Genomic DNA, 9330 nt, shown 5'->3' on the forward strand with positions numbered 1-9330 from the left:
CAGAGAGTGAAGCGTGGTCGATGCGCTTTTGTTCTGAACTGAACGAGATCCCATATGTTGGACGCTTTACCGTACGTCGCACCAGGTACTCTGTGTACATCAGCTGGTTTAATCTTTGCGTCGACTCTGACGCGCGTGGATCGGTGAATAACGCAGGCAAAGTTTATCAGGCAGGCAGTTTGATCCTGATTTTCTAGGTGAGGAAAACTGAGGCTCAAAGACATTAAGTGCCTTAATTTCAGGTGCCTTGTGAGGCCAGAGACTCAGAGCAGCCAGGACTAGAACCCACATCTGTCTGAGCATGAGCCTGACAACTTCAGTGAAGAGATTCACCAGCCGCTGACATGGGAGCAGGCAGCCGGGTCCGACACTGCTAAAGCCAGACATGGTCAAATGACCCTCAAGAGCAATTAAGGGCCTGTTCTGGGTCCCTGATGGCAGGAAATGGAAACCCGGTGTTCTGCAGTTTATAAATAAGCACTGTGCTATTTATATGTGTATATGTACCACTGCCCTGCTTACAGGCAGATCAAAGCCAGAGGTTTGTGGAGGGCAAGAGAAGCAGGTGTCCTGGGAAGGGGGGTTAAGCACGCTTGTCTTGTGGTCCTTCAGGGCTCTGTCAGTCCCTCTGGGAAAGGGGTGGAATCTCCAGGGTGCTCCGTGGAGGCAGCCACGAGAAAAGGTGGGCAAAAATCTGCACAAAAGGAGGATTTAATTGCTCGTTTCAAAAAAGTGTTTTCAATGTTTACTTTAGTTTTGAGAGACACAGAGAGGCAGAGCGTGAGCAGGGGAGGGGCAGAGAGAGAGGGAGAGGGAGACACAGAATCGGAAGCAGGCTCCAGGCTCCGAGCTGTCAGCACAGAGCCCGACGCGGGGCTCGAACCTATAAGCTGTGAGATCGTGACCTGAGCTGAAGTCTGACGCTTAACCCACTGAGTCACCCTGGCGCCCCAGGAGGATTTAATTTCTTAAATGGTACATCTGGTCGTCTTGCTGAGGGAACACCTGACAGGCCATGTTTTGTGAGGACGGCGGAGGGGGGGAGGGTGGTGACGGGCACAGGCTCTGTCACTTACCAGCTGCAGGACCTTGAACAAATTATTAAACCTGAGACCAGGGTTCTTCGTCTTTAAAAACAGAGGCAACGACGCCCATCTCACTGCGTCGGCAAAGTTTCAAGGCCCAGACCTGCTGGCACCTGCTGCCCCTCGAGCTCCCTCCCCTGCAGCACTTCCACCAAATTGCCTTCACTTGTGGTAACGAATGCTTATTAAACATTGCCGAGCGAATACATGCGTGTTGAATAACTGCTTGGGCGTATAATTTTCGGTGATGAAATTCACTTGTTCTTATCACCACAATCGAAGTTTTAAAAATTTCCATCGCCCCAAATAGAAACTCGTCGCCCATTTGCACTTTCCACTCCCTCCCACAAGCCCAGGACACAGATTACTCAGTTACTTTCTTCCTCCGGAGTCTCGTCTGTTCCGACCACGGGCGCCTACTCGGCGTGGACTTACACGCTACGCGCTCTTCTGTGGCTGGCTCACTGCGCTTTGTGTGAGGTCCTGGGGCTCAGCCCCGTGACAGCGGGGGTCGGTATTCTGTGGATGGATGTTCTGTGGTTTCGATCTTGGCTTGGGTACCAGGGTTTATTAAGAATCTGCTGGAGTATTTCAGTTTCCTTGAGGGTGCTGCCCACTCCAGCCTGAGTTTGATGAACATGCACGATAGCCAGAGACGGCGAGGGGAGAACCTGTTGGGCGTCTGCCATCCGACTTTCCGGGCTTTGGAAGCAAACCACCCATGCCTTTGGGTCAACTTTGCGCACTTTCGAGCTTCATCCTCTCAACTCTGGTTGTCGGCCTGCGAGGAGGCTGCCATGTGGGAGGCAGGGGGTTGCCTGAGTTGGGCAGACGTGGAGCCAAATCCCAGCTCTGCCAGTTACCATCTGGGTGACTTTGGGCAAGTGGCAAGGTGTGAGCCCTGGCTTCCTCAGGTATAAAGCAGGTGTTACGTCTCCTTGCGGCCCAGTTGTCAGGACTGGAGAAGATGTTTCCAAAGTCTATGCTGCCAGCACAGAGGGCAGAGAGGTCATGAGCCCGTCACCCTGACCTCTGACCCCGGGCCTTCTTTCCGCTCACGCAGTCACTGCGCCCACAGGCCACTGTCGGCCCCGGGCATCCGGGGGCAATTGCCCTCTCACCCCAGGACTAACATACTTATGAATGCAACAGTGGTTCAAATCATTAACGAAGGACTTAGAACAAGAGGGGCGCCTGGGTGGCTCAGTGGGTTCAGGTCATGATCTCACAGTTCGTGAGTTCAGGCCCCACGTCGGGCTCGGTGCTGATGGTGCTGAGCCTGCTTGGGATTCTCTCTTCGTCCCTCCCTCTCTGCCCCTTCTTGTGCACGCTCTCTCTCTGTCTCTCTCTCAAAACAAAAAAACAAACAAACAAACAAACAAACAAACTCAGAACAAGAGAGCTAGAACTTGCTTGGGGCCTGTTTGATCCTAGAAGGTCAGTTCTCAGTCGGTGATGGCCTCTGAGCAGTGCCCCTTGACATGAAGCCTCAGGCTGCCCCTGGCCTCATGAGGATGCTCGGCCCTGCACTCGGGAAGGCCCTGAACTTGGCTGAATGCTCTGTTGCCATCCTGAAGGTCCTGATAATTTTATCTCCGGACTTGTGTTCTGAAGTCTCATGGGGCCGTGAAGTCAGCGCCAGGGCAGGAGAAAGGTCTGCGGTAGGCGTGCCCGCCTTCCTCTCTGCGCATCCACACCGCGAATGCCGGTGAGCACAGGACTCCGGGCGGGCCCGCAGGCATGGGGGTTCAGCGGGACTCAAAGTGAGTGAAAAGCAAGCATGTTACGTCGATGACTGACAGCCCCGAGAAGCCGCACTTTCCATGAACCAGAACTTGCTTGAACGTAGGAAGAGGGCGGGTGTGTCCTGAGTGAGTAGCCTGAACAGCCAAGGAAACGCACCATGCTCCTCCCGACGGCGCCTCCCCAAGTTAGCTGACGGCCTAGGCTAGGGCAGCAAGAAGGGAAGAGGAAGGCGGGGCAGTGTGCAGCCCGCTCCTTTCCAGACCCTCCTTTCCAGCTTCCCAGAGGCAGGCTGTGTCGGCGGGAGGTGCACGTATGAAGGGAAACATACGTCCCTGCCTCGAACGCTGCTCTCCTGTCTGAGGTCCTGGGCAGCCCCTGGCCCTCGGCGAAGGGGGGCCCCTGTGCAGGTGAGCTCACTTCCTTTTGTAATGAAAACTCTCATTTTTTGCACCAGAAATGAACAGAAGCCAACTGGCTCAAGGCCTTCCCCTTCCCCTCCAGCTCATGTAAATTTTTGAGGTGTTATTTTTCCGTGCCTCTGGGAAGTCCAAAGACCCAACATGCTTTTGCATAAACATAAATGATATATTTATCTTGGGGTTCCTCTTTCTGAAACTCTTGAAGTGACATTTGGCTGGGGGCTGTTTTACCCTTTTATCTTGAGTTCACGCTCAGCCTTAACAGATTTTATTAAATGTAATGAACAAGAAACCGGGATGGAGCTGACGTGAGCCGAAGGCGATGACGTGCACAGTAGGGTCGTCCGATGTACAGCGGGATGGGGCACAGAGACTATCTAGGTAAACTTTCTAACTTGGCTCAAGTGTGAAAGCAAAGAATTGTCAAAAGAGCTCACAATTAAGAAAAAAAAAAAGTTTAGGCCCAGGGGAGAGAAAGCCAATGTGAATCTCAAAGTTTCCAGAAGTCTTTGGGGGGCAGCAAACATGGAAAGTTACATCCTGGCACGTGAATCGGGACACTGAGGGGAACGGGTGGGACCGTGTGTGCGTGGCAGCCCGCGTCCATCCAAGGTACCGTCGCCCCTGGTTCCCCTGGTTACAGTGGCCGCTTGATTTTGGAGCTCTTCCGGCAGCCGCAGCCGCGGAGGCCCCGGGATCTCGAGTCAGCTGTGGGGGCGGGGGCTGCTCTCTTGCAGGGCCGGGGGGGGGGGGGGGGAGTTGCTCCTGGAGGCTCAGCCCTAGAGGCTCGCTCTCCAGCCTTCCCCTCCGCGTCCGACATTAAATCCCTTTCTTCATAAAGCAGCCGCGGGGGATTCTGCCGTGGCCGCGGAACCCTGACTGGTGGAGCGGTCGGCACAGAAACTGGGGTGGCGGTGGCTTGCTCCGGTCACTCCAGCCAGGATGCTCGTTTGTTTCCAGTGATGCAGACACGGCTCGCTCATCTCTCCCGGTCCCGTGACCCGAGGTCCTGGTCAGTCACGGGATTCCGATCACCATCCTGGCCTTGCTTCCTGCCGTAGGAGCCGCGTCTTCGTGGGTCTCCACCGCCCTGAACCCGCCGTGATCAGGGAGCCCGCTTCGGAAGCAGGGTCATCACCTGGGTCCAGGGCCCATTTCTAGTATGCTTTTCAAAGAGGCTTGGACTTTTTTTTTCAAAAAAAATTTTTAATGTTTTTATTTATTTTTGAGACAGAGAGAGACAGAGCATGAGCAGGGGAGGGGCAGAGAGAGACGCAGACACAGAATCCGAAGCAGGCTCCAGGCTCCGAGCTGTCCGCACAGAGCCCGACGCGGGGCTCGAACCCACAGACCACGAGATCATGACCTGAGCTGAAGTCGGACGTCTAACCGACTGAGCCACCCAGGCACCTCTACAATTTTTTTAAATGTTTTATTTTACAGAGAGAGAGAGGGAGAGCATGAGTGGGGGAGGGGCAGAGAGAGACGGAAACACAGAATCCCAAGCAGGCTGCGGGCTCTGAGCCGTCAGCACAGACCCCGACGTGGAGCTCGAACTCACAGACCGCGAGATCATGACCTGAGCAGAAGTCGGACGTCTAACCGACTGAGCCACCCAGGCGCCCCAAGAAGCTTGGACTTTTATCACATGCCCTCTTACCCGAAGAGGAGGACGCAGGCAGGGTGTGTGTGTGAGTGGGTCAGACGTGATGAAGCCACTTCTAACACCTCGTCTGTACAAATCCTGAATCTTCCCACTAGGTTACACCAAGGGATTGCCGGGACCCCAACTTCACTGATCCCGGGCCGCTGCGGAGTAACAGAGAAGTCCTGATCCTCCGAGAGAGCGACTAACGAGGACCGCCGTGCATTGGCTTGTGCAGGCGCGTTGAGCCCAGACCCTGTCAAGTGCCCCAATATCCATGAGCTCAGCCCCAGACGAAGTTACCGTCTTTCTCCCTGGTCTCCTGTCCTCAGCAATATCCAGGTTTTGGCTGTTATAAGCCCTCCTCTGGCCTTTGCACTGTAATGGCCCCCGTGACATGTGGAGATAGTCCTTCCCAAGACAGACTGGTTGCTGCTCCCATTCTATTAAGAGAGAAGCCAACACCTGACAGGCCACTGGATGTGGGCAACATAGATCACGTTTGGCTGCCCTGCTCTGACTCAGTAACCAAATAGCCCACACAGCTGCTCTCCTTGGGTGGGCTCCCCAAGCAAGCAAGACGTCTTCGGCTTGTTTAGGCTGTAACGCAATCAGTTCGTCCTTGGATTTTATGACCCCGTGGACTCAAAGGGTCCAGAAGCGCTGTGGGTGATCACGATGTTGTGCGAAGCCCGTGGCAAGCCCGGACGGGGGACTAGCAGTCAGTGACCCCAGGGTTTCGAAGCCAACCTGTGCCCTTCACCAGTAACTGCTGTTTCTTTTGAGAAAACTCGTGGGAGGCACTGGAAACCGGGCCAGCACTGGACGCCTGAACGTGGTACCGCAGAGACCCGAGCCGGAGGTTGTCCGACCCGCTGACCAAGAGCTCCTGTGCGTCCAGGACCATTGCGTCACCCAGTGGACGCGGTTTCCGGGAGGTCGGGCACCTGAAGGCGCCTGCAGCTGTGAAAGACGGTGACTGGCTTGTCATAACATAAAAAATTAAATGTTTTATTTTACAGAGAGAGAGAGGGAGAGCATGAGTGGGGGAGGGGCAGAGAGAGACGGAAACACAGAATTTCTCTCAGCAGCTCTGCTGCTGTCCCACCCTGCTCTCGGCCAGCAGCTACGGCCCGGTGCCAAGTTCCCTGTGACGGGCTGACAAGGGAGGAGAACGGGAGAGTCGTGGCTGACGTATGCCCGCATCAGCTGCGGGGGATACCGCAGCCCCACTCGGGGGGCCCTTGAAGGGCAGCAAGGAGCCCCGCCAGGGCCGGAGCTTCTAGCAACACAGCCACCGGCTCACGGGCCTGCAGGAGGAGTATCCAGTCTCGGAAAAGTGCAGGACGTGTGTATGCGTCATTTGGATTATGGATTCAGGTTTTTTGCATGTTTGTATCTTTTGTTATGGATGGAGTGTTTATAAAAACAAAGTGAGCTGTAGTTAGAATACTCAGGTTTTGATTTTGTAATTTTTAATTTTCTTTTTTGTTTGGGGAGGAAGAAAAGTTTTTAGCATAAATGTTTTACATAATTTGTACCAAAAAAAAAAAAAAAAAGGGGACGGCCTGACACTGGAAACATTACTATGTTTTTAAAACAAAATTAAAAAAAAAAACCCACAAAGACACAAGCTTTTTTTTTTTTTTTTAACGTTTTATTTTATTTTTGAGACAGAGAGAGACAGAGCATGAGCGGGGGAGGGTCAGAGAGAGAGGGAGACACAGAATCTGAAACAGGCTCCAGGCCCTGAGCTGTCAGCACAGAGCCCGACGCGGGGCTCGAACTCACGGACCGCGAGATCGTGACCTGAGCCGAAGTCGGCTGCTTAACCGACTGAGCCACCCAGGCGCCCCGAACAATATATTCTTTAAAGAATGTTTCATTTCAGTTTGTACCACCAAGGTCCATTTAATTTAGTGTTAGAGACAGAGAAAAAAGAGGACTTCTCATATGCTTATTAAAAACAGAATTTTAATCCCAATTAAATCCATTCTTTTAAGTCCATTTCATCCTGTATAATTTTTTTTTTTTATAGTGATGACTCTGTGTTAAACAGATGACTTTCATAAGCCGTCTGTTTCTGGAATGAGTCCTGGGAGTTCTCACTTGTCCCTGGATACGACATAAAGAGGTTTGTTCCCTGGGACAATGTCAGCTTCCCCATGAAGTCTGCATCCTTAAGTACAGTCACTGTAATACGAAGGGTCAAGAGCCCCCTTTAGTCATTTACTATGGTTCTTTTGATGTTTCTTCAGAAGATTCAAGATCCAGTTATCGCACGTGGCCAAGGCCTTCAGGCAAGTGTAAGGAAATAAGAAACCGCCTGTTGACAGGGCTCAGCAAGGTGGGATGAGTCTGGTAAACTGACTACAACCAACCCCAGTTGACCCTTAAGCAGGGTTACTACACCAGTCTGCTTAGACCTACACATTTTCCAGGAAATACAGGGTAGGACTGGCAATGTATTTTCTCTTCTTTATTATTTTCTTTTTTTTTAAATTGTTTTTAAACATTTATTTATTTTCAAGAGACAGAGAGACACAATGCGAGGAGGGAAGTGCAGAGAGAGAGGGAGACAGAATCCGAAGCAGGCTCCAGGCTCCGAGCTGTCAGCACAGAGCCCGACAGGGGGCTCGAACCCACCAACAGTGAGATCATGACCTGAGCCGAAGTCGGACGCTTAACCGACTGAGCCACCCAGGCGCCCCAACGCAAGCTTTTTAAAAAAATTTTTTTAATGTTTATTTTTAAGAGAGAGACAGAGACGGAGTGTAGGTGGGGGAGGGATAGAGAGAGAAGGAGACACAGAATCCGAAGCAGGCTCCAGGCTCCGAGCTGTCAGCACAGAGCCCGACACCGGGCTCGAACCCACGAACTGCGAGACCACAACCTGAGCCAAAGTCAGACGCTCAACCGACTGAGCCACCCAGGTGCCCCAAACACAAGCTTTTAAGCTGGACTAAACTGGAGAAACTTCTGACATCAGCTCTGCCCCTGTACTGTGTACCAGAGTATGAATGATGCTTCTCTGACCCCAGCGTTTTGGATAAAAAGTATTTAGTAAGCACCTACTCTGTGCCAAGCACAGTTCTAAGTGCCTGGGGTCTGTCAGTGAGCAAAAGAGACAGAGGGTGTTGTCCAATGAAACACACTTTCTCGAGGGCTGACGTACAGGAAGCGTAATAGTTAAGTTTTGTAGCGTGTTTCACAGTGACACGCTAAGGGGAGAAGAGACGAAGGAGATGGGCTGCTGGAGATCGGGGTGAGAGTTTCCAAAATACACGCGTTTCAGGGTGGGTCTCAAGGCCTTGACGGCCATCTGGGGGGAAGGGCTCCCCCTGCAGGCTTTAGGGGGGCTACAGTGTCTGTAGCTGAGTGATGAGGAGAGAGGCGGGAGGTCACGGAAGGGAGGTCGGGGGGAGCGCCGTGGGCAAGCCAGGGCCCTGTGTCTGCTGATGGCAGAGGGGACTTCACTGCGAGTTTGAGAACACAGCCCGACTGCGGCGCCAGGAATGGGTGGTGTGGGGGAAAGACGCCAGCAGGGACCACAAACCCACCGCTGTGATGGGCGAGGGGGGCCCTCGCCACGGCGGAGGTGCTGGTGGTCACCGAAAGAGACCGTGTCCGGGTGTGGATATTTTAGTGCTTTATTGTGGAAGATTCAAAACCTACAAAGCAGAGGCTAGCGTGAGCCCCTTCCGCCCACAGTGTACCTGTCACCAGGCTTCAGAAATGGTGCACACGGCTGGCCCCCTTTCATCCACCTGCCCCGCTCTACTGGATGGTTTCAAACAAGGCTGTGGCACTTAATCTACGAATATGCCACTATGAGTTCTTAAAGATGAATAGTCTATTTGTAAAATAAAACATAAGTATGGGGCGCCTGGGGGGCTCAGTGGGTTGAGCGTCCGACTTCGGCTCAGGTCATGATCTCGTGGTTTGGGGGTTTGAGCCCCGCGTCAGGCTTTGTGCTGACAGCTCGGAACCTGGATCCCGCTTTGGATTCTGAGTCTCCTTCTCTCTCTGCCCCTCCCCCACTTGTGCTCTGTCTCTCTCAAAAATAAATAAATGTAAAAAAAATAAAAACATAACTATAACACTATCACTTATACCGAAAACAGACAATAATTTCTTAACAGTAGTGTACAAATTTCCTAAGTAGTATTTTTCCTAACTTGGTTTGAGGCGGGATCCAAACAAGGTCTCTTTGGTTGATGTATGTCAAGTCTCACTTAGCTTATAGGTTTTCTCCCTCTTTCCTTTCCTTTTTCCCTCCCCTCCTCCCCCATCTCCCTCCCTCCCCTCTCCTCTCCTCCCCTCCCCTTCCCTCCCCTCCCTCCCCTTCCCTTCCTTCCTCTCCCCTCCCCTCCCCTTCCCTCCCTTCCCTCCCCTTCCATCCCCTCCTCTTCCCTCCCTTCCCCTTCTCTTCCAT

Source organism: Panthera pardus, unplaced genomic scaffold (genome assembly GCF_024362965.1).
Source record: "Panthera pardus isolate Hobbes unplaced genomic scaffold, ASM2436296v1 HiC_scaffold_21, whole genome shotgun sequence".
In the NCBI taxonomy this organism is placed as follows: domain Eukaryota; kingdom Metazoa; phylum Chordata; class Mammalia; order Carnivora; family Felidae; genus Panthera; species Panthera pardus.